This window comes from Serinus canaria, chromosome 23 (genome assembly GCF_022539315.1).
Source record: "Serinus canaria isolate serCan28SL12 chromosome 23, serCan2020, whole genome shotgun sequence".
Classification (NCBI taxonomy): Eukaryota; Metazoa; Chordata; class Aves; order Passeriformes; family Fringillidae; genus Serinus; species Serinus canaria.
Window position 1 is genome coordinate 1,226,250 of NC_066336.1, and position 22,207 is coordinate 1,248,456.

A 22,207-nucleotide genomic window follows, 5' to 3' on the forward strand; every position below is an offset into this window, starting at 1 on the left:
TTGCCCTGAGCAGTTTTTGGATTCTCCCGTTCTCTGCCCACAGATTCCAACCCCAAACTTCCCTCCCCTCCCAGCCAGGGAGCCCTGATGTGGCTGCTCCTGGTGGGCAGGGCAGCCCAGTCCTGACTCCCCTCCAGATTTCCAGGAAATTGACAATATTTTCAGAAAATATTATCGATATTTTCCCTGGAAAATATTTCCCAGGAAAACCATTGATATTCCAGGTCCTGCTGTGGCTGGGGAGGCCTGGTGTGGTCACAGGGATCTGGGGGCACTCTGGAAATTCTTCATTTTCCTTGAAAAAGGTCCAGAAGGTCCAAAATGGAGCACAGCTCCTGAGGCTGGTGGGATTTGTGTCCCAAAGAGGGGATCCCATCAGCTTGGAATGTCTGTAATGAAAAATCAGATTATTTGTGGTGTCAGGGCCTGGTTCTGTGCAGGCTTTGGAATGGGAAAGGGAAGAAAGTGTGATGTGGGGATTGGCTGGATTTTGGGAATTAGGAATTGTTCCCTGGGAGGGTGGGATTTGCATCCCCAAAGAGGAGACTCCATCAGCTTGGAACATTTCTGTAATGAAAAATCAGATTATTTGTGGTGTCAGGGCCTGGTTCTGTGCAGGGTTTATAATGTGACAGGGAAGAAAGTGTGATTTGGGGTTTGGTTGGGTTGTGGGAATTGTGAATTGTTCCCTGGGAGGGTGGGGAGGGGCTGGGATTGAATTCCCAGAGCTGCTCCATCCCTGGAATTGAGGCAAAACTCAAACCATAGGTGGGGAATCACAGAATTATGGAATTATAGCTGGAAAGGACCTTTTATCCCACCCAGTGCCACCCCTGCCATGGCAGGGACACCTTCCCCTGTCCCAGGGACACCTTCCCCTGTCCCCTGTGCTCCCAGCCCGTGTCCAGCCTGGCCCTGGGCACTGCCAGGGATCCAGGGCAGCCTCTCCATGCCCAGGGCGATGCTGGCAGGTTCCTTTTGACCTCCTGAGATCCCTGGGAAAATCCCAGATCCTCCCTGATCCCAGCTGTGCCCAAGGAAGATTTTGTTGGTGACAAGCCCGGCTCAAATTGTCCCCAAACGGAGCTGGGGCCCCTCTGCCAGCCCAGGGAGCCTCTGGGGGAGCAGAGCCCACTCCGGATCGGTTTTTGGGCTTTGTGGAAATGCTGAAAGTCCTGGCAGGCACTCAGGAGCCCCCTGGCCCAGCCAGATTGCTCTGAGGAATCAGAGCAGCTCTGCTGAGCCTTCCAGCTGCCAGGGAAGGGTTTGCCTGCTCCGTGGGAAGGCGGATTGGTGCAGAAATAAAACCCCACGTTGGGCGCCAAATACTGGAATAAAATCCCAATATTGCAGGGCAGAACAGGCCTGGCTCGTCCGGCCCTGCTCTGGACCAAAGGTGGCAGCTGTGGAGTTTCACCTCAGAGACTCCTTGGGCTGGCTGGAGGTTGCAGTTGGGCACTCAGAATGAGTCCAGGCATGGCAACTGTGGAGTTTCACCTCAGAGCCACCTTGAGCTGGCTGGAGGTTGCAGTTGGTCACTAGGAATGAGTCCAGGCATGGCAACTGTGGAGTTTCACCTCAGAGACTCCTTGGGCTGGCTGGAGGTTGCAGTTGGGCACTCAGAATGAGTCCAGGCATGGCAGCTGTGGAGTTTCACCTCAGAGACTCCTTGAGCTGGCTGGAGGTTGCAGTTGGGCACTGGGAATGAGTCCAGGCATGGTAGAAACTCAGTTTACCTCTGGTGGAAAAGGTTCAGGTGATGGTGAAGAGGAAAAGGAGAGGATTCCACCAAGGGTTAAATCCAGAGTTTATTCCAGGGTGACAGAGCTCTGAATCTTGGTAACAGCTCCAACAGAATCCCAACCACGTGGTTCCAGTGCCTTTTAAACCCACAGGGAGGGGGGAGGGAGAGGACAGGTGAGCCACCAAGCAGGTGGGGGGGGAGGGTCTCAGGGGACAATGACCCCAGGTCTGAGAAGCATCTTTGGAACTTCTGCCAATCACAGAATTCCCTTGCTGGAATGTGGAACTTGACAGACAGCAGTTAGGAATAGGGCAGGGGGAGGGGAAGGGAGAAGGGCAGGGGGAGGCACACCTGAGAGAGGAACTGGGACAGGATATTGCTTCACACTCTGAGGAATCAGAGCAGCTCTGCTGAGCCTTCCAGCTGCCAGGGAAGGGCTTGCCTGCTCCGTGGGAAGGCGGATTGGTGCAGAAATAGAACTGCTTTGAGATCCTGTCACGTGAAGGGCACCTGCAGATGTCTGAGTGGAATATTTTGAAGTTTTCTCTCATTTGAAGGTCATTTGGGGATTATTCCACTGGCTGGGGCTGCCCCTCCACTGATCCTGGCCCTCTGGGTGATGCTGGCACGTCTTGGTCTCTTCAATCTCTGCTTCTTCTCCACAAAATTAATCGAATTTTACTTCTTTCCCCTCTGTGTGGGTGCTGTGCTGGAGGAGCTGCTAATTTAGTTAATTAACTTGTGTAATTGAGGCACTGAGTTGCTTCCTGTGGGGTTTTTCTACCTTTGGAAAGAAAGAAAATCGGGAGTCCAAGGTAAAGCCACCTCCTGGTGGGCTGTGCCTTAAATTCCCTGATCCAGGTGTTGGAGAGCCCTTGAATTCCTTGGATTCCCACTCAGGGAACTCCTCCTGGAGTCCAGCCTGGGCTCCCTGGTGCAGTTTAGGGCTGTGACTGCAGGAGAGACGGGGGTGGGACAGTGGGGATGGAGAGAGAGCAGAGATCTCTGAGCCAGGGCTGGGAACTTGGGGTTATTGCAAAGGGCCTGGGGGCAGGGCCCTGCTGGGAGCTGCCAAACACAGCCCAGAGCAGGGCCCAGAGAGGTAAAGAGAGAGAGCAAAGAATAAAAGCAAGAGGGAAAGAGAGAGATGGGAAGAGTGTGGTAAAGGGAATGAGAGAGAGTGGAGAATAAAAGCAAGAGAGGAAAAAAAGCGAGGATCCTGTTAAAATACCAGAAATCTTCTTCTGGGCTGAATATTCTCATTTCTCACTGACCAATCCAGTCCAAGTACACACATCCTACAGCATTTACTACTATAGGATTAAGTAATATAACATTTACATCCTATACGCACTCTCAGTCTCTCCTGCCTCCTCCTCTCCTATACAATATAATTAATATTATATCCTCTATAAATATAATATAAATATCATATAATATAGCATCCTTTGCTCCTCTGTTTCCCATCTTACAATCTCCTCTCCTACTCATGCATCTCACCTTCTTCTCTCTCTCTTCTTTCTCTTTATTCTATTCTCTTCTCATTCTCTCCCAAAAAAAAAAAAATCTCTCTTCTTTCGCTCTCTTCTATGCTCGTATATTACTAGTTTATCTTCTCTTCATATTCTCTTCTCTCCTCTCCGCCTCTAGCATTCTCTCCTCTTCTCTATCATCTTCTATCCTCTTCTATCTATCTCTCTCCGAAAAAAAAAAAGCACGATTCTATCATATTCTAGCAATATAGCTCCATATTCTCTCATATTATCTCTCTTCCTCCTATTATCGCTCATCATTCTCTTCATCTTCATCTTCTCTTATATTCTCTTCCTCTTCTCTTCTTTCTCTTCTCTTCTGTCTACTTCTCTTCTCTTCTATTCTCTTCTTTATCTTCTCATTCTATTCTCTTATCTACCTACCCTATCTACCTGTATCTCTCTCTCTCTCTCTCTCGCTCTCTCCTCTCTTTTCTTTCTTTCTTTCTTGTCTTTCTATTCTGTCTTTCTTCCTTCTTATCCTTCCTGTCCGCCTCCTTCCCTCACCCACCCTGTGTTTCCCTTTTCCCCCCCCCCCCACCCTCTCTCTGCTGGGCCCCGCCTGCCAGGCCAGCAGGGTCTGCTCTGCCCCTTGGAGCTGCCTGCAAGCAGAGGGTGTTGTTTGATCCCAAGGGGATTCCCTTCAGCTGGCCATGCCATTGTTTTCCAGCTGTTCAGTAACTGAGGGATCTCAGAGCTGCTTCCATTCCCATCTCACTCACAGTTTCCATATTCTCAAAACCTTTTGCCAGGCAGTCACATTGATCAGGCTTTCCTGTGTCACCTTCCCCAGCACAGACCCCCCTGACCAACCCTACAGGGGATTTATCCCTTGTCTTGTGTCCCCTGGGGGGGTTTGAAGGCCAGGCTGGTGCCTCTCCATGGCCTTCATTCCAAATGAATCCCCACGCTGGGAATGTGAGTCCCATCCCTGGAAATGTCCAACAAACACCTGGGGGTGACACCTGGGGACGTGGCTTGGTGGTGGCCAGGGTGGGGCTGGTTTGGGGTAGGGCTGGATGGTCCTGCAGGGCTTTTCCAACCAAAATGAGCCACAAATCTGATTTTCCTTTTTGGATTTCCACTCTGTGCTCTCTCCATCCATCTCAGATCATTCTCCTTGGGTGATTTCACTGAGATGTCCAACTATAACAATGCCTAAATCTGAATTTTCTCTCTGGATTTCCAGTTTTTGCTTTCTCCCTCCATCTCAGATCATTCTCCTTGGGAATTTATTTGTGATTTCACTGAAATGTCCAACCATACCAATGCCATAAATCTGATTTTCCTTTTTGGATCAGATCATTCTCCTTGGGAATTTATCTGTGATTTCACTGAAATGTCCAACCATAACAATGGCATAAATCTGATTTTCCTTTTTGGATCAGATCATTCTCTTTGGGAATTTACCTGGGATTTCACATGTCCAGCACCAGCCCCTCAGTGGGGCCTAAGAGATGAAAAGTGGAAAATTCCCTTTGTTTATTTGCTGGACATTTTGTCCCTGCAATCACAGCAAATGTTGGGGTTGATTTTATTGCACTATTTCACATCCAGCTCAGCTCCTGGAAATCCTGAGATTCCCCAAACCCCACCCTTTCCAGCCCGTATTTATCTCCCTGGTGGCCATGCCATTGATTATTCCTGCCTCACCAATTCCCAGCATTCCTGAAGTGTCTTTTTCTTTTTGTCTTGTTTCTTCCAGACCATTTCTACAATTTATCAAGACCATTTCGACTCCTAATGCTGGCTCTGAAGCACCTGCAGCCTGTCCCAGCCTGATATCTGCAGCAGTTTTAGTAAGAAAAATCTCATTTTCCGTCCTCCAAACGCATTTTAGAGGTACCAACCTGTGCTGGAGCTCCCGTTTTCCCTTGGGCATTGTGGGATTGGATTTGATGGTCCTGGTGGGTCCCTTCCAGCTCAGGATATCCTGAAAATGCTTCATTCTCCTTGCAAAAGGTCCAGAGTGGAGCACAGCTCCTGAGGCTGGTGGGATTTGTGTCCCACAGAGGGGATTGGAATGTTTGTAATGGAAAATCAGATTATTTGTGGTGTCAGGGTCTGGTTCTGTGCAGGGTTTGGAGTGGGAAAGGGTTTGGAGTGTGATTTGGAGCTTGGTTGGGTTTTGGGATTTAGGAATTCCCTGGGAGAATGGGATTTGTGTCCCCAAAGAGGGGATCCCATCAGCTTGGAAGGTTTTTAATGAAAAATCAGAATATTTGCGGTGTCAGGGCCTGGTTCTGTGCAGGGTTTGAAATGTGACAAGGAAAAAGTGTGATGTGGGGTTTGGCTGGGTTTTGGGATTTAGGAATTCCCTGGGAGAATGGGATTTGTGTCCCCAAATTGGGGATCCCATCAGCTTGGAAGGTTTTTAATGAAAAATCAGAATATTTGTGGTATCAGGGTCTGGTTCTGTGCAGGATTTGGAGTGAGAATGAGTTTGGAGTGTGATTTGGGGCTTGGTTGGGTTTTGGGAATAAGGAATTTTTCCCTGGGAGGGTGGGGTTTCTGTCCCAAAGAGGGATTGGAATATTTGTAATAAAAAATCAGAATATTTGTGGTGTCAGGGTCTGGTTCTGTGCAGGGTTTGGAGTGTGACAAGGAAGAAAGTGTGATGTGGGCTTGGCTGGGTTTTGGGAATTGGGAATTCCTCTCTGTGAGGGTGGGCAGGGGCTGGGCTGGAATTCCCAGAGCAGCTGTGGCTGCCCCTGGCTCCCTGGCCAGGCTGGAGCAGCCTGAAGATGTCCCTGGGCTGGATCTGGGTGGGTTTAATTCCCCTTCCAACCCAAACCATTCCCAGAAAATCAGCAATTCAGCTTTGCCCCGTGGATTTGGGCAGTTCTGGCTTTTCCTTCTCTCCCCACCTGCCATGGACCCCTCGGAGCTGCCCTTGGCTCCCCCTGGTTCCTCGAGGAGAGTTTGGGAGGGCAGGAATGCAAACTGGATTTTTTCCTGCATTTAAAGCACTCTGGATGCTCCAAACCCTTGGAATTTTGCCTCTTTCCAACACTGCGTGGTTGTACCTGGATCTGCACGGGTTCATTTTGGTGGAGAGGGCAAGAATTCCAGGGTTTGTGACTTTCTGAGGAATAAAAGGTTTATTCTAGACCAGATTTATATTTATAATGTAAAGGGGCAGAGCCACAGGCTGCCCCCAGGGACAGAATCCAGTGTCCCTGTGGCTGTCAGGGCTCAGCACATCAGAAATGAAAACAAACCCAGGGCCCCAGAGGTGATCATGTGCAAATAAAATTAATTAATTCCTCGTTTTTCCCTCAGGAGGAGTCTAAATCCGGGCTTTGCTCTGGTGTTTGTCAGGGCATTCAGGGTTTAGGCCTTCTCTGGGAGTTTAAATTTAAACCAACAAACAAACAAAAAAAAAAATCTCTGCTTGGTTTTCACCTCAGACTTCCTAGAAATGATCATGGGCTGGGATTTTTCAGCACCTCTGGAATGCCATGCCCACATCTGGGGGAAACTGAGGCACCAGAGTTGGGCTGCAGGGCTGAGCTCGAGTGGGAAATGCCAATTTCCGTGCCCTGCCTTCCCCAAAGTCACAAGAAATCGAGAGGAAAACCAAGTTCTGGGAGCAAAGGCTTGCAGCTTGATATTTTCAAGGGCTTTAATGGCATAAAACTGATTTACTTAGAGGGGGAAAGCTTGAAATATCCCTGCAGAGAGTGCATAATGTGCATGGTTTGGTGTTTATTCCCTGAATTTCAGTGGATGGATGGAACCTCTCCTGGCCATTATGGAATTACACTGGGATGTGCTCTCATCAGGGTGGTGTTAAAAGCAGGTGCACAAAGGGAATTCTGTTTGGAGAGAGGAAAAAAAAGCCCTTGTGGTACCATGGATGATTCTTAGCCCTGCAATAAACCTAATCAAGTTAATTAGGATTAATTTGGCCGCTGGGCTTTTATTTGTGTGGAATAAAAAGAGATCTAAGGAGTTTTGTTGAAAACCTCTGTGAGTTTTAGTGATAATTTCGAGTTCTTTCACTTGGGCAATGTAAAAAATCTCTGCCTGGTTGGGCTTTTAGGCAGAATTATGCTGCACCCAGCATTTGGAGCCATTAATTCTCCATCGTCTCTTGCATCTTTCATTGTCAGGAAATCCATCTCCTGTCCCCGTTCCCATGGGGAGGTGACCCAGCTCTCCCTGGGTGTCTTCAAACATGGGTTTTGGGGTTTTTTTGGGTTTTTTTTTGAGAATTGTACCAAATCTCCCCTCTGGCAGCAGCCTGGTTCTGCTCCTGCTCTGCTGCCCCATCCCACACGAGGCTTTTTCCCTCTGTCCCAACCCTGCTGTAATTTTCCACCCGTGTGCCTCACCCAGAGCTGCCTCTTTGCTCACTTCTTTATGTCCCTGACTTTTCTCCTCACTTCTCTTGGTGTGAACAGCCAGGTGTGTGCAGAGGAGGGCAGGAGCCTCCTTTAAAAGGGAAAATGCAAACTCCATCCCTCTGAAATATTGTAATTCTGAAAGTAAGGGGCTCTCAGGCAAAGATATGGGAATGGGAATAACAGTTCTTTACTGGGAAATGAAAAATCCAAATGCAAGAGTGCAACCAAGCCCTGGCAGAGTGAGAGCAGGCCCTGGCACGCTGTGGCTCAGGGTGGGGGCACAGTCCCATGCCAGGGGGGCTCAGCCCTCCTGCAGTGCCAGCTGTGGCTCTGCTGGAGCAGGGATCCTGCACAAGGGGGGAGATTTCCTCTGCAGCTCCAGGGCTGCTGGAGATGGGCCTGCTCTCCCTCTGGGAATGCAGGGCAGCAGAAAGCTGCTCCTCTGGGAATGCAGGGGGCAAAGGCTGCTGGGCTGTTCCAGGGCAGATTGGATCCAGGCAGGAATGCTTGGCTCCTCCCCTGGGCGCAGCATCTCCCCATGGGATGCTGGAATTGGATCAGCCCTGCAGGGACACTCAGTGGCCATGGACAGCAGAGATCTCCTGGAGGGAGGGTTGGCTGTGGCAGAGAGAAAGAAACCTGCCCCAGGGACAGCAGAGAGCTGCCCAGCTCTGACAGATTGCACACAGAACACACCCCCAGCCACATTTCCAACCCAAGACACTTCCCTGCTGCATCTCCCCCGGGCTCTTTCCCATCCCTGGAAGAGCTGCTGGGATTTTCACCCAACAAATCCCACACATGACCCTGCCCAGATGGATCTGGGCAGAGCGAGGGCTGCACAGCAGGAGCTGCCACAGGAGGGAATTTTCCATCAGCCCCAGCCCCTCCAGTCCTGTTTTGGATTTAGTTCCTTGCAAAGCTTCAGTCAGATCATGGAGGTGTTTGGGTTTGGCTGAAGGAGCTTTGCCTGGGCAAGGGCTGGGGATGAGGGCCAGGGGTGCTGGCGGAGCCTGGTCCTTGTCCCTTCCCAACTCACAGGCTGCCCTTTACCCTTTGGTTTTTGTGGTCACAGGATCCCAAATGTTGGAAAACTCCAAATCATCGAATTCAAACTTTGGCTGAATCCCACATGCCCACTGAACCATCTTGGGAGGAACATTCCCCTCATTATCTGAACAATTCCAGGGATGGGCACTCCAAACCTCCCTGGGCAGTTCCAAGCCCTGAGCTCCCTTTCCAGGCAGAAATTTTCCCCCAAAATGCAAAAATGGGATTTTAGGACTTTCAGGGCTCCTTTTCTGTGGTTGGTGTGAGGGGTTTGGGGCTGAGGGGGAACAGGAAATATTCCCTGCCAGAAGGGGCTGGGGTAGGGACACCTCTGCTGCTGGGGCTGCATTGGATGGATATTCCCTTCTGGGAAAAGCCTTTGGGATTCTGGTGCTCAGGATCCCAGAGATGAGGTGGGAAAAGAGCTCCAAGGACATCGAGTGCCAGCTGATCCCCACCTTGTCCCCAGAGCTCTGGGTGCCACCTCCAGGGATTGCTGGGACACCCCCAGGGATGGGCACTCCAACCCTCCCTGGGCAGTGCCAAGGCCTGAGCCCCCTTTCCATGTGGGTGTAAGACTGACACATCTGCTGGGGGAAGGAATGGGATCTTCCAAGCTGACTTTTAGGAAAGAAAATAAAAACCAAACCCAAAAGGGACAAAAACCCATGGCATAAAGGCATTGTAGGCTCACAGAATGGTTTGGGCTGGAAGGGACTTAAAGACCATGGGCAGGGACACCTTCAGGAGACCAACTTGCTCATGTTGGGCATTTCTCTCTTTTTGGGTGTGAGATCAGCATTCTGCTCATCTTCCCAAGCATCCTCCCTGTGCCACCAGAGCAGGGCCATGTTTGCAGCTCTCTTTGTCCGTGGATGAGCTCAAAAGGCTCAGGGAGGAAAATCCTCCAAGGCTCTCGGAAAGCCGAGGCTGTAATTTCAGTGAGCTCCTCCGCGGCGACCCGACCGCTCGGGTTCCCCAGGCCTCGTCCCCGTGGGTGTGGGGTGAGCAGCTCAGGAGAGCTCTGGGGTTTCCTGCAGCCCCAGGGATGATTCAGCACCTTGCAGGCAGCTCAGGTCGGGCTGCTTTGGGGCGTGGGAGCACCACTCTTGCAGCACTCCCTCCTGCTGCTCAGCCCCGCGCCCCTGCTGCGGGCATGGAGCAGCACACGGAGCTGCTGCTGCCTGCCGCAGGTTTCCACCAGGGAAACTCCTGGGTGGGGACCCCCAGGGGCTGGAGCTCTCCTGGGGGAATCTGAGCCACCCTCAAGCTGTGCTTTGTGCAGGGTTTCCGAGCCCCTGGGCGCTGGCAGAGGTGTGGAACCACATCCTGCCCACGGCTCGGAGCCTCCGTGTGAGGAGAGAGTGACTGAGCTTGCAGAGCCAGGAGCCTCCTGCCCTTTCTCACCAGCCCACGGGCACCTCTGCTCCTCTGCCCCTCGTTTTCCCACCCTGCCACTGGCTGGTCACTGGTGGGTCACTGGCTGGTCACTTGTTGGTCACTGGTTGATCACTGGTTGGTCTTTAGTTGGTCATTGGTTGGTCACTGGTTGATCACTGATTGGTCACACGTTGGTCACTGGCTGGTCAGTGGCTGGTCACTGGTTGGTCACTGGTTGATAACTGGCTGGTCTTTAGTTGGTCATTGGTTGATCACTGGTTGGTCGCTGATTTTTCACACATTGTTCACTGCTTGGTCAGTGGTTGGTAACTGTTGGTCAATGGTTGGTCACTGGTTGGTCTTTAGTTGGTCATTGGTTGGTGACTGGTTGATCACTGGTTGGTCACACGTTGGTCACTGGCTGATCACTGATTTGTCAGAGGTTGGTCAGTGGCTGGTCTTTAGTTGGTCATTGGTTGGTCAATGGTTGGCCATTGGTGGGTCAGTGGTTGGTCACCTGTTATTAACTGGTTGGCCACCTGTTGGTCCCTGGTTGGTCAGTGGTTGGTCACTGATTAGTCACTGGCTGGTCACCTGGTGGTCACCAGTTGGTCACTGGTCAATCACTGGTTGGTCACTGGCTGGTCACTGGTTGGTCTCCAGTGGGTCACTGGTTGGTCAGTAGCTGGTCAGTTGTTGGTCAGTGGTTGGTCACTGGTTGGTCTCCAGTGGGTCACTGGCTGGTCAGTGGTTGGTCAGCGGTCGATTCAGTGACTGGCCCTGGGCACAACCCCAGTGTTCCTGCCCTGCCCAAGGCTGGCACTGCCCAGGGTCCCTCTCCCTGTGCCTGCTGCTCTCTTTGAAGCCCTGAGCTCTCCCTGAGCCCCTGCCCTGCCCCCAGCTCTCCCTGCAGCCCCCTGCCCTGCCCTGAGCTCTCCCTGAGCCCCCCTGCCCTGCCCCAGCTCTCCCTCCAGCCCCTGCCCTGCCCCAGCTCTCCCTGAGCCCCTGCCCTGCCCCAAACTCTCCCTGCACCCCCTGCCCTGCCCTGCCCTGAGCTCTCCCGGTTCCCTCCTCAGAGCCGCCTGCCCGGGGGCTCTCAGGTCTCTCATCCCAGCCCTCCCTGAGCCTGTCCCCTCTGCTGTGTCCCCGCTGGGACAGAAATGTCTCTGCAGACCCCAGAACCCTCAGCTCCGTGCACAGACCCAGACCTGAGCCCTGCTCCGTGCCTGTCAGGGCCTGCAGCCCTCCTTTATTTGGTGCTCAGGCATCAAACAGGAATGCTGGCCCCCGGAGAGGGAATTTTTTTGTGCTTTAATTCTTTTTAACCTTTCCTAAAGAGGCTGGAGGCAATTTCAGACTTGCCTCATGTCCAAACGTTGCTTTGCCCATGGAGGGGAGGCAGAGGTCTGGTTCCAGCACTGGCTGCTTGTCCACAGGGTGAATTTGACAGGGAATTGTCCCTTCCTGGACCCAAACCCAAATTCTTTGGGATTATTGAGGTGTCTCTGTGCTCAGGGCTGGTTTGCAGCAGCCCCTTGAAGAAGGAGTCCCTGTTAAAGGTTCAGGGCTGTGCTTGGTAATTGATATTTGGGGAAAAATAAATATTGCTCTGTTCTGGGATACACCAGGAAAAGAACTGGGAATGCAGCAGTGAGGGCTCCTGGATTTAATCAAAGAATCTGAACAAAAACCCAAAAACTCCTCGTGGCATTTCTCACACTGACCCAGCACAGTCAGAGGGGGCTGAGGATCCACCTTGCCAGCAGCTGATGGGTTTAAGTGTTTTTGTTTGGTTTATTCATTCATTTTTTTTAAGCAGCCCCCTAATCTCAAATTCAGGTGTGCGGCTGCTTGTGATCTTTGAAGAATTTCTTGCTTGCATTGAAATAATGGATTTTTTTGTGATCTCTCAGCTGTTCCATCAGAGATTTCATCCCAGGGAGGGTTTTTGAAGCATTCTTCTCCTCAGGGCTCTGCAGAGCAGGAGGATTTTTGGATCAGTAGCTGAGTACATGAGTAATTCCTGGCTCGGGGTTCTCTGCAAACTTCAGATCTGTTTTTTTAATTTCTTAGAAAAAGGTGACACACATTTAAATAAATAAAACAGGTTGGATGTGTTAAGGAAAATATTTGTCCATTTTTTCTTGACAAACACATTTAAATTCTTTTAAAAATACCCCAAAATGAACGTTTTGAAGCCTATTTTTTATTGAGCCCCGTGCTAAGCTGAAGGAATGTGAGCTCAGATTTCCTGGATGTCCATCCACAGGGATATATATCGACTGCCTTTGCTAGGGATGGCTTAAAAAATATTTAATTGCCTTGAAATCTTTAATATTTGACCTGCAGATCATTTCCTTGATGCCATTCCAGCTCAGAGCCCTGAGGAGCTCAGCTGGGAAGTGCTGGGAGGTGTTTTCAAGGCATTTTTGCTCACCAGTGTGAGCTGGTTCCTAATTAAACAGAAGCTCACACCTTATCTCATTAGAGACACGATAACAAACGTGCACAGCACTGGCTGATCACTGGGAATGAATTCCCTGAGTCTGGCAGGGTTGGAAAAGGGGCTTTGGTGTCACTGCATGGTCTCGCTCTCCCGGTCTGCACGGAGGTGGCAGAGGTTGCACAGAGGTTGCTCCTGGTTTGGATTTGCTGGGATGATTTATCCAGGCCCTGGATGTGACCCAGCAGGCACAGCTGGAATATTGCCAGGAGGCACAGAGTGCCCTGGGACTGCTTTCCTTTGGATTCAGGGGAAGTTAAGGAACAGGACCTTGGACCTCGGTGGTGACTCTGGGGTCACCTCTCAATTTGCCATCTGCAGGTGCCTTCACCAGTAAACATGGACAGCAAAAGGCCCCAAAATTGAGTTGTTTCTCATGAATTAAAGCTCTGGAATGTTCTGCCCGGGGAGGTGGTGGAGTCCCCATCCCTGGGGGTGTTTAACAAAGCCTGGATGTGGCACTGGGTGCCAGGGGTGAGTTGAGGTGTTGGGGCTGGGTTGGACTGGATGAGCTTGAAGGTCTCTTCCAACCCAGGGATTCTGGGAATTCTGGGAATTCTGGGAATCCTGTGGCTGCCCCAACCCTGGAAGGTCCCAGACCAGGTTGGAAACTATTGTAGATCAAAGGAGACTCCAGCGTTGGAGAGGGAGAGAGAATGATGTATTTGACTCCATGATTAGAAGGTTAAAGAATTACTTTATCATACTACACTGTGTACATTCCATCTAAACTGAATCTGCCAGGCACCCACTGCTGCTGACAGGGCACAGAACTGCACTCATCCCTGATTGTCCTGTGAGTGTCCCATGACAGTCCCACACACACCTGGCCCTGACAGGCCAAGGGAACAAACCATCCTCACTCTGGGTAAACAATCTGCACGTTGCATTCTGCTTTAGCACAACACAGGCAGGGCCAGCGAGATAAGAGTTGTGTTTTCCTTCTTCTCTGCTCAGAGGGCGTGTGAATACCACAGGAAACAACCTGGGGGAGAGGAGGGAGTAGAGGGTGGATGAGCTTTAGGGTCCCCCCAGCCCAAACCATTCCATGAATCCATGCCCAAGCAGAAATCCAGCAGGTGGATGCAGCAAACACAAACGTTCCACAGGAGCTCCTCCCTTGGTGTGTTCCAGTGGCCTCAGGTGAAGATCCCTGTTCCCATAGAGTGGGAATGGGGTGAGGCTGGGGCGAATCCTCCTGCTCATCCTTCACCCCAATCCCCCTGGGAGCTGCTGGGGTTATCTCCCCTGTGTGGCTTTGTCCTCCTGGCTGCATCCTGTTCCCATTTGGAGCCCTCAAACCCTCACAGGGATAAAGGGAAGGAAAATGTCAGGAAGTGGCACTGAATGAAGAGATGGAGCAAGGAAAAGGCAGCACTGGGATTCTTGGGTTTTAATCTGGCAGTTAAATCCTGGAATGGCTGTCCCACCCCAGGCAGGAGCCTCCAGGTTCTTTCTTTGATATAGAATTGTTCAATTCATGATTGTTCTTCACCCTGCAGCTTTGCTGGACACTCAGATTTGTCCCACCAAAGCACAGAGCTCTTCCCCATCCAAATCCACCTCGGGTGTCCCAAAGAGCCACCCCAACCCTCTGGAAGCAGAAGGTGCTGGAAGAAATATTTGGCCAGGCTGCATCCCTGTGTAGGAGTCAGGAATTTCTGAGGGATGCAGTGGGATTGAAAGGTGGAGACTCCCTGGTGTGGAGGAGATCCTGTCTGGGGTTCCGAGCACCTGGAAAATCCTGCTCTGGGTTTTGTGCCGTGCCCCCAGCCAGAGCTGGAGCTGTGGATTCCTGAGGAGCAGGTTTATGAGGGGAAAAGCCAGAAGAGAGGGACACGCAGCCAACGGGGTCCCTACAGAAATATTTACCTTCATCTACAAGAAGGATCTGTTAAGAAGAGGCCAATCCCCTGGAAATGACCCAAAACACGCTCTGCCCCGCTAAGCCCCGCCTGTTTCCCTGGCACAAGGTGTATTTTTGTAGGGGCAGACAAGGCAGTTCTGTCAGCCTGTGATGACAAGGGAGCCAACACTGCCCAGACTTGACTCTGCTCTCCCTGCAAAGCTCCCGGCATTCCCTCAAACTCAGCCGTGCTTTCTCTCCCTTTCCTGTTAAACAAATGCATGTCTTGATTTTGGCTGATTTGTGCTCTCTGTGTGCACTCCAGAGCTCCAAAACATGAGGTTCCCCCACCCTGGATGTGGGGAGCATCAGGATCTTGCAGGGGGACAAGGCTTCACTCCCTTCCCAGCTGTCTGAAATCGGGATCTGTCTAGAATTGCCTAGAACTGGGATTTGGCTGGGAATTTTTAACCAGAATTGCACATGGAGGTGTGTGTGTGCACAGACATCTGCAGGATAAAAAAATATATATATAAAAATACACATAGAAAAATAAATATATACTGTAATACATATCTATACATCTAGACATATAAATAAATATAGACAAGATATAAATAGCCCAACTATCCTTTGGAAATGAGGGGTTGGGAAAGGAAAAACTCCACCTTGTGCAGCTGGCTCTGCATTCCCTGGTGAATCCCTTTCCAGCAGCTCCACCTTGCCTGGGAAAATATTTACCTGGAGAAAAGCTGTGTTAATGAACCCAAGGACAGAGTGGGAGCACAGCAGAGGCTTTGTGGGGCTGAGGGTGGCACTGGGGACAGGCAGGGACTCGCTCACGGTGCCAAATTCATCTCTCTGGGTTTGTCACCCGTTCTGTAGTGTGACAGAATGCAAATGAATGTCGGGATGAGCTCCCCACGAGGCTCTGGAAAAGGGAGATTTCCATGGAGAAAGGATCAGAAACTCTGGGATTGCCTGTAGGAAATAAATGGATTATTTATCTCTGTGTCTGCCTTTCACTGGGGGTAGGGAAAAGCCCCATTGCCTTTGGAGCTGAATCAGCTGGGAAAGTTTCCTTGCTGAATTTCCACTGAGATTCCCATTATTTTTTCATTTAAAGAGAAATCTTTCAGCATTTCCTCTGTACATTTAATTAAATAAGATACAGACTGGCACAACACAACACTCTGTGTTGTTGCTGTGTCCAGAAAGTGGAAAATCTCATTTATTTTGATTTTCACACTTTCACTGGTGCAGGAATTCCCAAACACAAACAAATTCCCGAGGAAAAATGCTTTTGCACCATCCTAATGGAGGGAACTTTTAACATATTTGTATTTTTACAGTGTTAATATTTGTATTTTTACTTTCTTGGAACGTGGTTAACACAAAGCTGGCATTCCAAAGCTGGAATTCTGTCCATGAGGAGAGGGCAGCCTTGTGTGGTACTGCAGGGCAGCAGGGAAAGGGAAAATTCCTGCTCCTCCCTCCTGCATCCCAAGCAAATTCAAATCTGGCAGCTTTTTGTGATGTCAGCTGCAAGGATCCCTTCAGTGGTGGTGAACAATAATCTCAGAGTCGGTTTTAATTCCATTCTGTTTAAGTCTTATTGCACTTTGCTTAATTGCTTCTGCTTTGTCCTTAACGAGACAAAAAGCAGTTTGTGTAAGGGAAAAATTGCAGAGCAGCAGAGCTGGAATTTGCATCTTAAAAGTTTCCTTTTGATTGTTTTCATTGCCTCCCAATCCCTCCCTTGGTTTGGTTTTGTTCAGTCCTGCAAAGCTGCTGAGCCCTGCAGGTGACATCACCGGCCTGGCCCTGTCCTGCCAGGGCATCCCTGGGGAAAACTCCCCTGGATCAGACCCAGGAGGGCTCTGCATGGGCAGGACCAGCCCTGCTCACACCTGGATGGGGCAGAGCCTCCCTGCCCCAGCCCTCCACCAGCCTGGGCACTTCTGCAGGCTGCCAAAAGGGTCCCTCTCTCATGACATTTGCAAAACCCACCAAAATTCCTCATTTTTCCCATTTTGGATTTGCTCCAGCTCCCACAGCAGGGACTGAGCCAAACAATGCAACCCATGGCACTTCCTGGGGTTTTTTTGGTTTTTTTTTTTGCTTTGTTTTTTCCCCAGTTATTTTCTTTAGTGAATCCTGAGGGGAATGCTACTCTCAGGAAGCCCCGGAATGCCAAATAAAGGAAAGGAAATGGCATTAATTCAGCTGGAGGAAACTTGGGAAAAGCTGCTCCTCCCTGGTGTTCCCCCGCTGTGGAGAGCCAGCAAAGGCTGAGTTACTACGAGCTGAAAAGGGCACATTTGCAACTTTACTGCAGAGCTTTCCCCGTGTCCTTGTTGGAACAAACTTCCCAGGGAAGTGGTGGGATCTCATCCCTGGAAGTGCTCAGAAAACGAGCAGAGATGTGCTTTGGGAACGTGGTGGGATTGGGTGGAAGGCTGGACTTGTCCTGGGGAGCTTTTCCACCTTTAATGATTTGGTGTTTCTGTGGAAATCCTGCAGGAGTTGGGTGGGCTGGCCCGGGGTCTGGATCCTGCTGTTGGGGAAGGTGACACAGGAAAGCCTGATCAATGTGATTGCCTGGCAAAAGATTTTGAGAATATGGAAACTGTGAGTGAGATGGGAATGGAAGCAGCTCTGAGATCCCTCAGTTACTGAACACCTGGAAAACAATGGCATGGCCAGCTGAAGGGAATCCCCTTGGGATCAAACAACACCCTCTGCTTGCAGGCAGCTCCAAGGGGCAGAGCAGACCCTGCTGGCCTGGCAGGAGGGCCCAGAGAGGAGTTTTTGGGGTTTAAAATGGAACACAGGGTGGTGATGTGATGATTCTTATGGGCTGTGTGTAAATGCTGTAGGATTTGTATCTTGGACTGGATTGGTCAGTGAGAATGGGAATATTCAGCACAGAAGAAGATTTCTGGTATTGAAAGGGGAACCTCGCTCTCTCATTCTCTCTTTTAGTCTCTCATCCTCTTTACCAGGCTCTTGTCTTCTCTCTCTTTACCTCTCTGGGCCCTGCTCTGAGCTGTGTTTGGCAGCTCCCAGCAGGGCCCTGCCCCCAGGCCCTTTGCAATAACCCCCAAGTTCCAAGCCCTGGTTCAGAGATCTCTGCTCTCTGTCCGTCCTGACCGTCCTCCCCCTGTCACTCCTACATCCTGGGTGGTCAAATCCGTGTGGATAAAGTGCTGGGAATATTTTGGGAATGGGGATTAGCTCGTTATCGCCACAGCCACGAGGTCCCTGCTGCTGCCTCCTGCCTGCCCTCAGCTCTTTTTTGGGGGGTCATTCACTGGCTGTGCCACCAGTGTGGCTGCAGCTCTCCTGCTGCTCCAGGAATTGTTCCCCTGGATTCCAGGGGACAGGAGGTTCCAGATTGGGACCTCACGGACAGTTGAGCCCAGGTGTGTGAGCAGCAGCCAGCACCTGGGGCTGCCTGGGCTTCATTTGGGGGAGAGGAGATCAGAGAAGGGCTGGGACAAAGCTGGGGGGCTGCTTGAGCTCTGCTTCCCTCCCTGAGGGCTGGAGTACAGGCTGGAGAGCAGGGAAAGGTTTTACAGAAAGGTGAGAAAGTTCTGGAATGTTCTGCCTGGGGAGGTGGTGGAGTCCCCATCCCTGGGGGTGTTTAACAAAGCCTGAATGTGGCACTGGGTGCCAGGGGTGAGTTGGGGTGTTGGGGCTGGGTTGGACTGGATGAGCTTGAAGGTCTCTTCCAACCCAGGGATTCTGGGAATTCTGGGAATCACTGCTGGGTTCCTGTGCTGGGAATTTGGGATCTCAGCTCCTGCTGGAGCCAGGATTTATGCTGGGCTTGAAGGATGAGCCAGGCTCTGGCACATCCCAGGGTCAGCTCCAGGAGCTGGGCTGTCCCTGACCTGCTGCAGCTCCCAGACCAGGCTGGCTCCAGGGAAAATGGGCTTGTCTGGGAGCCCTGCTCATCCCAGCACAGCTTTCAGCCCCCTCCGACTGCAGCCCAGGCTCAGAGCACCCACTGGGAGTCTGTGAGCTGCCCTCTGCTCTCCTGAACAGACTGGCAGCCTGAGCTCTGCTGGGCTCCATCCATCCTGGCTCAGCATCCCTTGGAGCTTTTCCCTCTGCTCCGTGCCGAGGCTGGAGCTCAGCTGGAGCAGGAGCAGCCCCAGGAGCAGCAGGGCAGTGCCTGGTGTGGGGTCATCCCCCACCCTCAGCTGCAGGGCTGCTGGGGCTGCTCCAGTTCAGGAAACAAAGGAGGCAGGATCACCTTCCTGAACTGGATTCCTGATTGGAAGGAGCTCCCTCCATCTCGGGGGCTGCAGTTTGGGTGTGGCCTCTGCAGAAGAGTGAGATTCACCTTGGAGCAAGATCCAGCTTCTCAAACTGGGAAATAATCATAGGAAAACCCTTCCTGTGCCTGCCTTGGTGTGGTGTTGGATATGTGGGCATCCATGGGCTGTGTGGGCATCCACGGGCTCTGTGGGCATCCATGAGATGTTGGATTTTGGAAGAGGGACATGGAGAAGGGAGCGGGGAGTGTGTGATCCATGGGAAGGCCAAGACTTGGCGTGTGAATCCTTGGATTGGTGTGTGAATCCATGGATTGGTGTGTGCATCCATGGATTGGTGTGTGAATCCATGGATTGGTGTGTGAATCCTCGGATTGGTGTGTGAATCCTTGGATTGGTGTGTGAATCCTTGGATTGGTGTGTGCATCCATGGATTGGTGTGTGCATCCTTGGATTGGTGTGTGCATCCATGGATTGGTGTGTGAATCCTTGGATTGGTGTCTGAATGCATGGATTGGTGTGTGCATCCATGGACTGGGGTGTGCATCCATGGACTGGTGTGTGCATCCTTGGATTGGTGTGTGAATCCTTGGATTGGTGTGTGAATGCATGGATTGGTGTGTGAATCCTTGGATTGGTGTGTGAATCCATGGATTGGTGTGTGAATCCTTGGATTGGTGTGTGAATCCATGGATTGGTGTGTGAATCCATGGATTGGTGTCTGAATGCATGGATTGGTGTGTGAATCCATGGATTGGTGTGTGCATCCTTGGATTGGGGTGTGAATCCTTGGATTGGTGTGTGCATCCATGGATTGGTGTGTGCATCCATGGATTGGTGTGTGCATCCACGGATTGGTGTGTGAATCCATGGATTGGTGTGTGAATCCATGGATTGGGGTGTGCATCCATGGACTGGTGTGTGCATCCATGGATTGGTGTGTGAATCCTTGGATTGGTGTGTGCATCCATGGATTGGTGTGTGAATCCTTGGATTGGTGTATGAATCCTTGGATTGGTGTGTGAATCCATGGACTGGTGTGTGAATCCTTGGATTGGGGTGTGAATCCATGGATTGGTGTGTGCATCCATGGACTGGTGTGTGCATCCATGGATTGGTGTGTGCATCCTTGGATTGGTGTGTGAATCCTTGGATTGGTGTGTGAATCCTTGGATTGGTGTGTGAATGCATGGATTGGTGTGTGAATCCTTGGATTGGTGTGTGCATCCATGGATTGGTGTGTGCATCCTTGGATTGGGGTGTGAATCCTTGGATTGGGGTGTGCATCCATGGATTGGTGTGTGCATCCATAGATTGATGTGTGCATCCATGGATTGGTGTGTGCATTCATGGATTGGTGTGTGCATCCATGGATTGGTGTGTGAATCCATGGATTGGTGTGTGCATCCATGGATTGGTGTGTGCATCCATGGATTGGGGTGTGAATCCATGGATTGGGGTGTGCATCCATGGATTGGTGTGTGCATTCATGGATTGGTGTGTGCATCCATGGACTGGTGTGTGCATCCATGGATTGGTGTGTGAATCCATGGATTGGGGTGTGCATCCATGGACTGGTGTGTGCATCCATGGATTGGTGTGTGAATCCATGGATTGGGGTGTGAATCCATGGATTGGTGTGTGAATCCATGGATTGGTGTGTGCATCCATGGATTGGGGTGTGAATCCTTGGATTGGTGAGTGAATCCATGGATTGGTGTGTGCATCCATGGATTGGTGTGTGCATCCTTGGATTGGGGTGTGAATCCATGGATTGGGGTGTGCATCCATGGATTGGTGTGTGCATTCATGGATTGGGGTGTGCATCCATAGATTGATGTGTGCATCCATGGATTGGTGTGTGCATCCATGGATTGGTGTGTGCATCCATGGATTCTCATGTGAATCCATGGATTTCTGGCTGTCCATGGAAGAAAACCCAGGCAGTCTCCAAGGAGAGGCTCATCCAGGGAGGGTCAGGGTGAGCTGTTCCCAGTGACCCCCCGCAGCTCCTGGCCATGGAACCCGGGCTGTGGGATCGACTCCTTCCCACTGCAATCCTGAGGTTGAGCAGGAATCACAAACTCCCTCCCATCTGCAGTTGTCCCTTCCTGCTATTATTTTTTCCCCACTCCTGTGGTTTGAAAGGATGCAGAAACATCCCGGGAGGTTTCCCAATCCCTGGGTTCAAGCAGGAGTCTCTGCAGGGGAGCACTTTTCCAGGGAAAGGCCATTCCTGCCTTCCCTGTGCTCAGGGCACGGGGCCTTGGATGGAATCACTGCTCACCCTGAGGGATTGGCAGCCTGGAGTGGTCAGTCCTGGGGAATTCTGAAGGAATCATTAGGCAGGAGTGGTTTAAAAATATTGAATTGTGGCTTTTAAGTAGTGAGAAGGGAGAGCAGCAGGGATTTGCACAATCCCATGGAGGAGATGAGCTGGGAATGCTCAGAATTCCTCACAGGCACTGGACCTCGAGGGTGCATCTTGAATGTCTCTAAAAAAGTTGATTTTCTTGAATTTTGGTTGTAAGAAATCAGGATCAGCATCCTTATAAATGTGAGACACCCCTGAGAATCCCTCTGGAACAAGGGAGTGCCTGCAGGGGCAGGAGCCAGGCTGCAATTCCCACTTTTAGTGATGGAAAAGGAGCAGCAGGAGCTGGGCTGGGGCTGGGAGGGAGCTGGGGAGCCTGGAGGCTGAGCCAGAGCCCTGTCCTGGCTGGGCAGAGCCGAGTGCTGCTCCAAGGAATTCATGGAAGTGCTGAAGCTTTGCTCCATCCCTGCCCTTCTGTGGCTGCTGCTCCTCAGGCTGCACAGGGCTTGCTGCTTTTTTTTCTTCCCCCCTCTAGTTTTGATGGTGATATTTCTGGGAATATTTAGCTCTCAAATATGCAGATTTTGCAATAATTTCTCTGTTGTGACTCAAAGGCTTTTCTGGAAAGCCTCTTTGAAGTGATGAAATTCTCTAGATTAACCCTTTGCCTTGAATAAATGCAGAGCTGGGTTTGCTCGTGTTTTCCTCAGGGCCCTTCTCTGCCTGGAAAGGTGGGAGGGAAAACTTCAGAAACCCTGGGGGATAAAAATAAAAGTGAATAAGCACAAACCTTTAATCCTGGATTTTTTTAATGAGCAGAGAAAGTCTCCTGGCTGCCTCCCCATCTGTTTCCAGTTAGGAGGATCCCTCTTTATCTCCGTGGGTCTCTCCCTTCCCAGAGGATCCCTGCCCCCCTCAGGGCTGAGTCACAGCCCAGCTGTGGAACAGGGAAGTGTCCCCATCTGGAAATGGGGACTCACTCAGAGATGAACTTGCCCAGTTTCACACAGGAAATGTGTAACCAAAGTGGGAACTGAACCCAAATCTCTCCAGTTTAGCCCCGGGTTTTCTTCTCCCCTCAGTGATCCATGGCAGCTCAGCAGATGTTGCTCAAGTCTGAGGGTCCAAACGTGTGAATTCCAGGATCCTGGAATGGTTTGGGATGGGAGGGACCTGAAATCCCACACAGTGCCACCCCTGCCATGG

General features: G+C 51.0%; 1 protein-coding gene across 5 annotated transcripts in view; it reads left to right on the forward strand.

Annotated features, from left to right (window-relative positions):
- Window positions 1-22,207, forward strand: part of HIVEP3 (HIVEP zinc finger 3) — a 228,806-nt gene that overhangs the window by 153,216 nt on the left and 53,383 nt on the right. For all 5 annotated transcript variants that reach the window (XM_050983156.1, XM_050983159.1, XM_050983160.1 and 2 more), the window contains one exon: window positions 4,982-5,075. The gene's annotated coding sequence lies outside the window, so the exon portion shown is untranslated. The remainder of the gene's footprint in view (window positions 1-4,981; window positions 5,076-22,207) is intronic.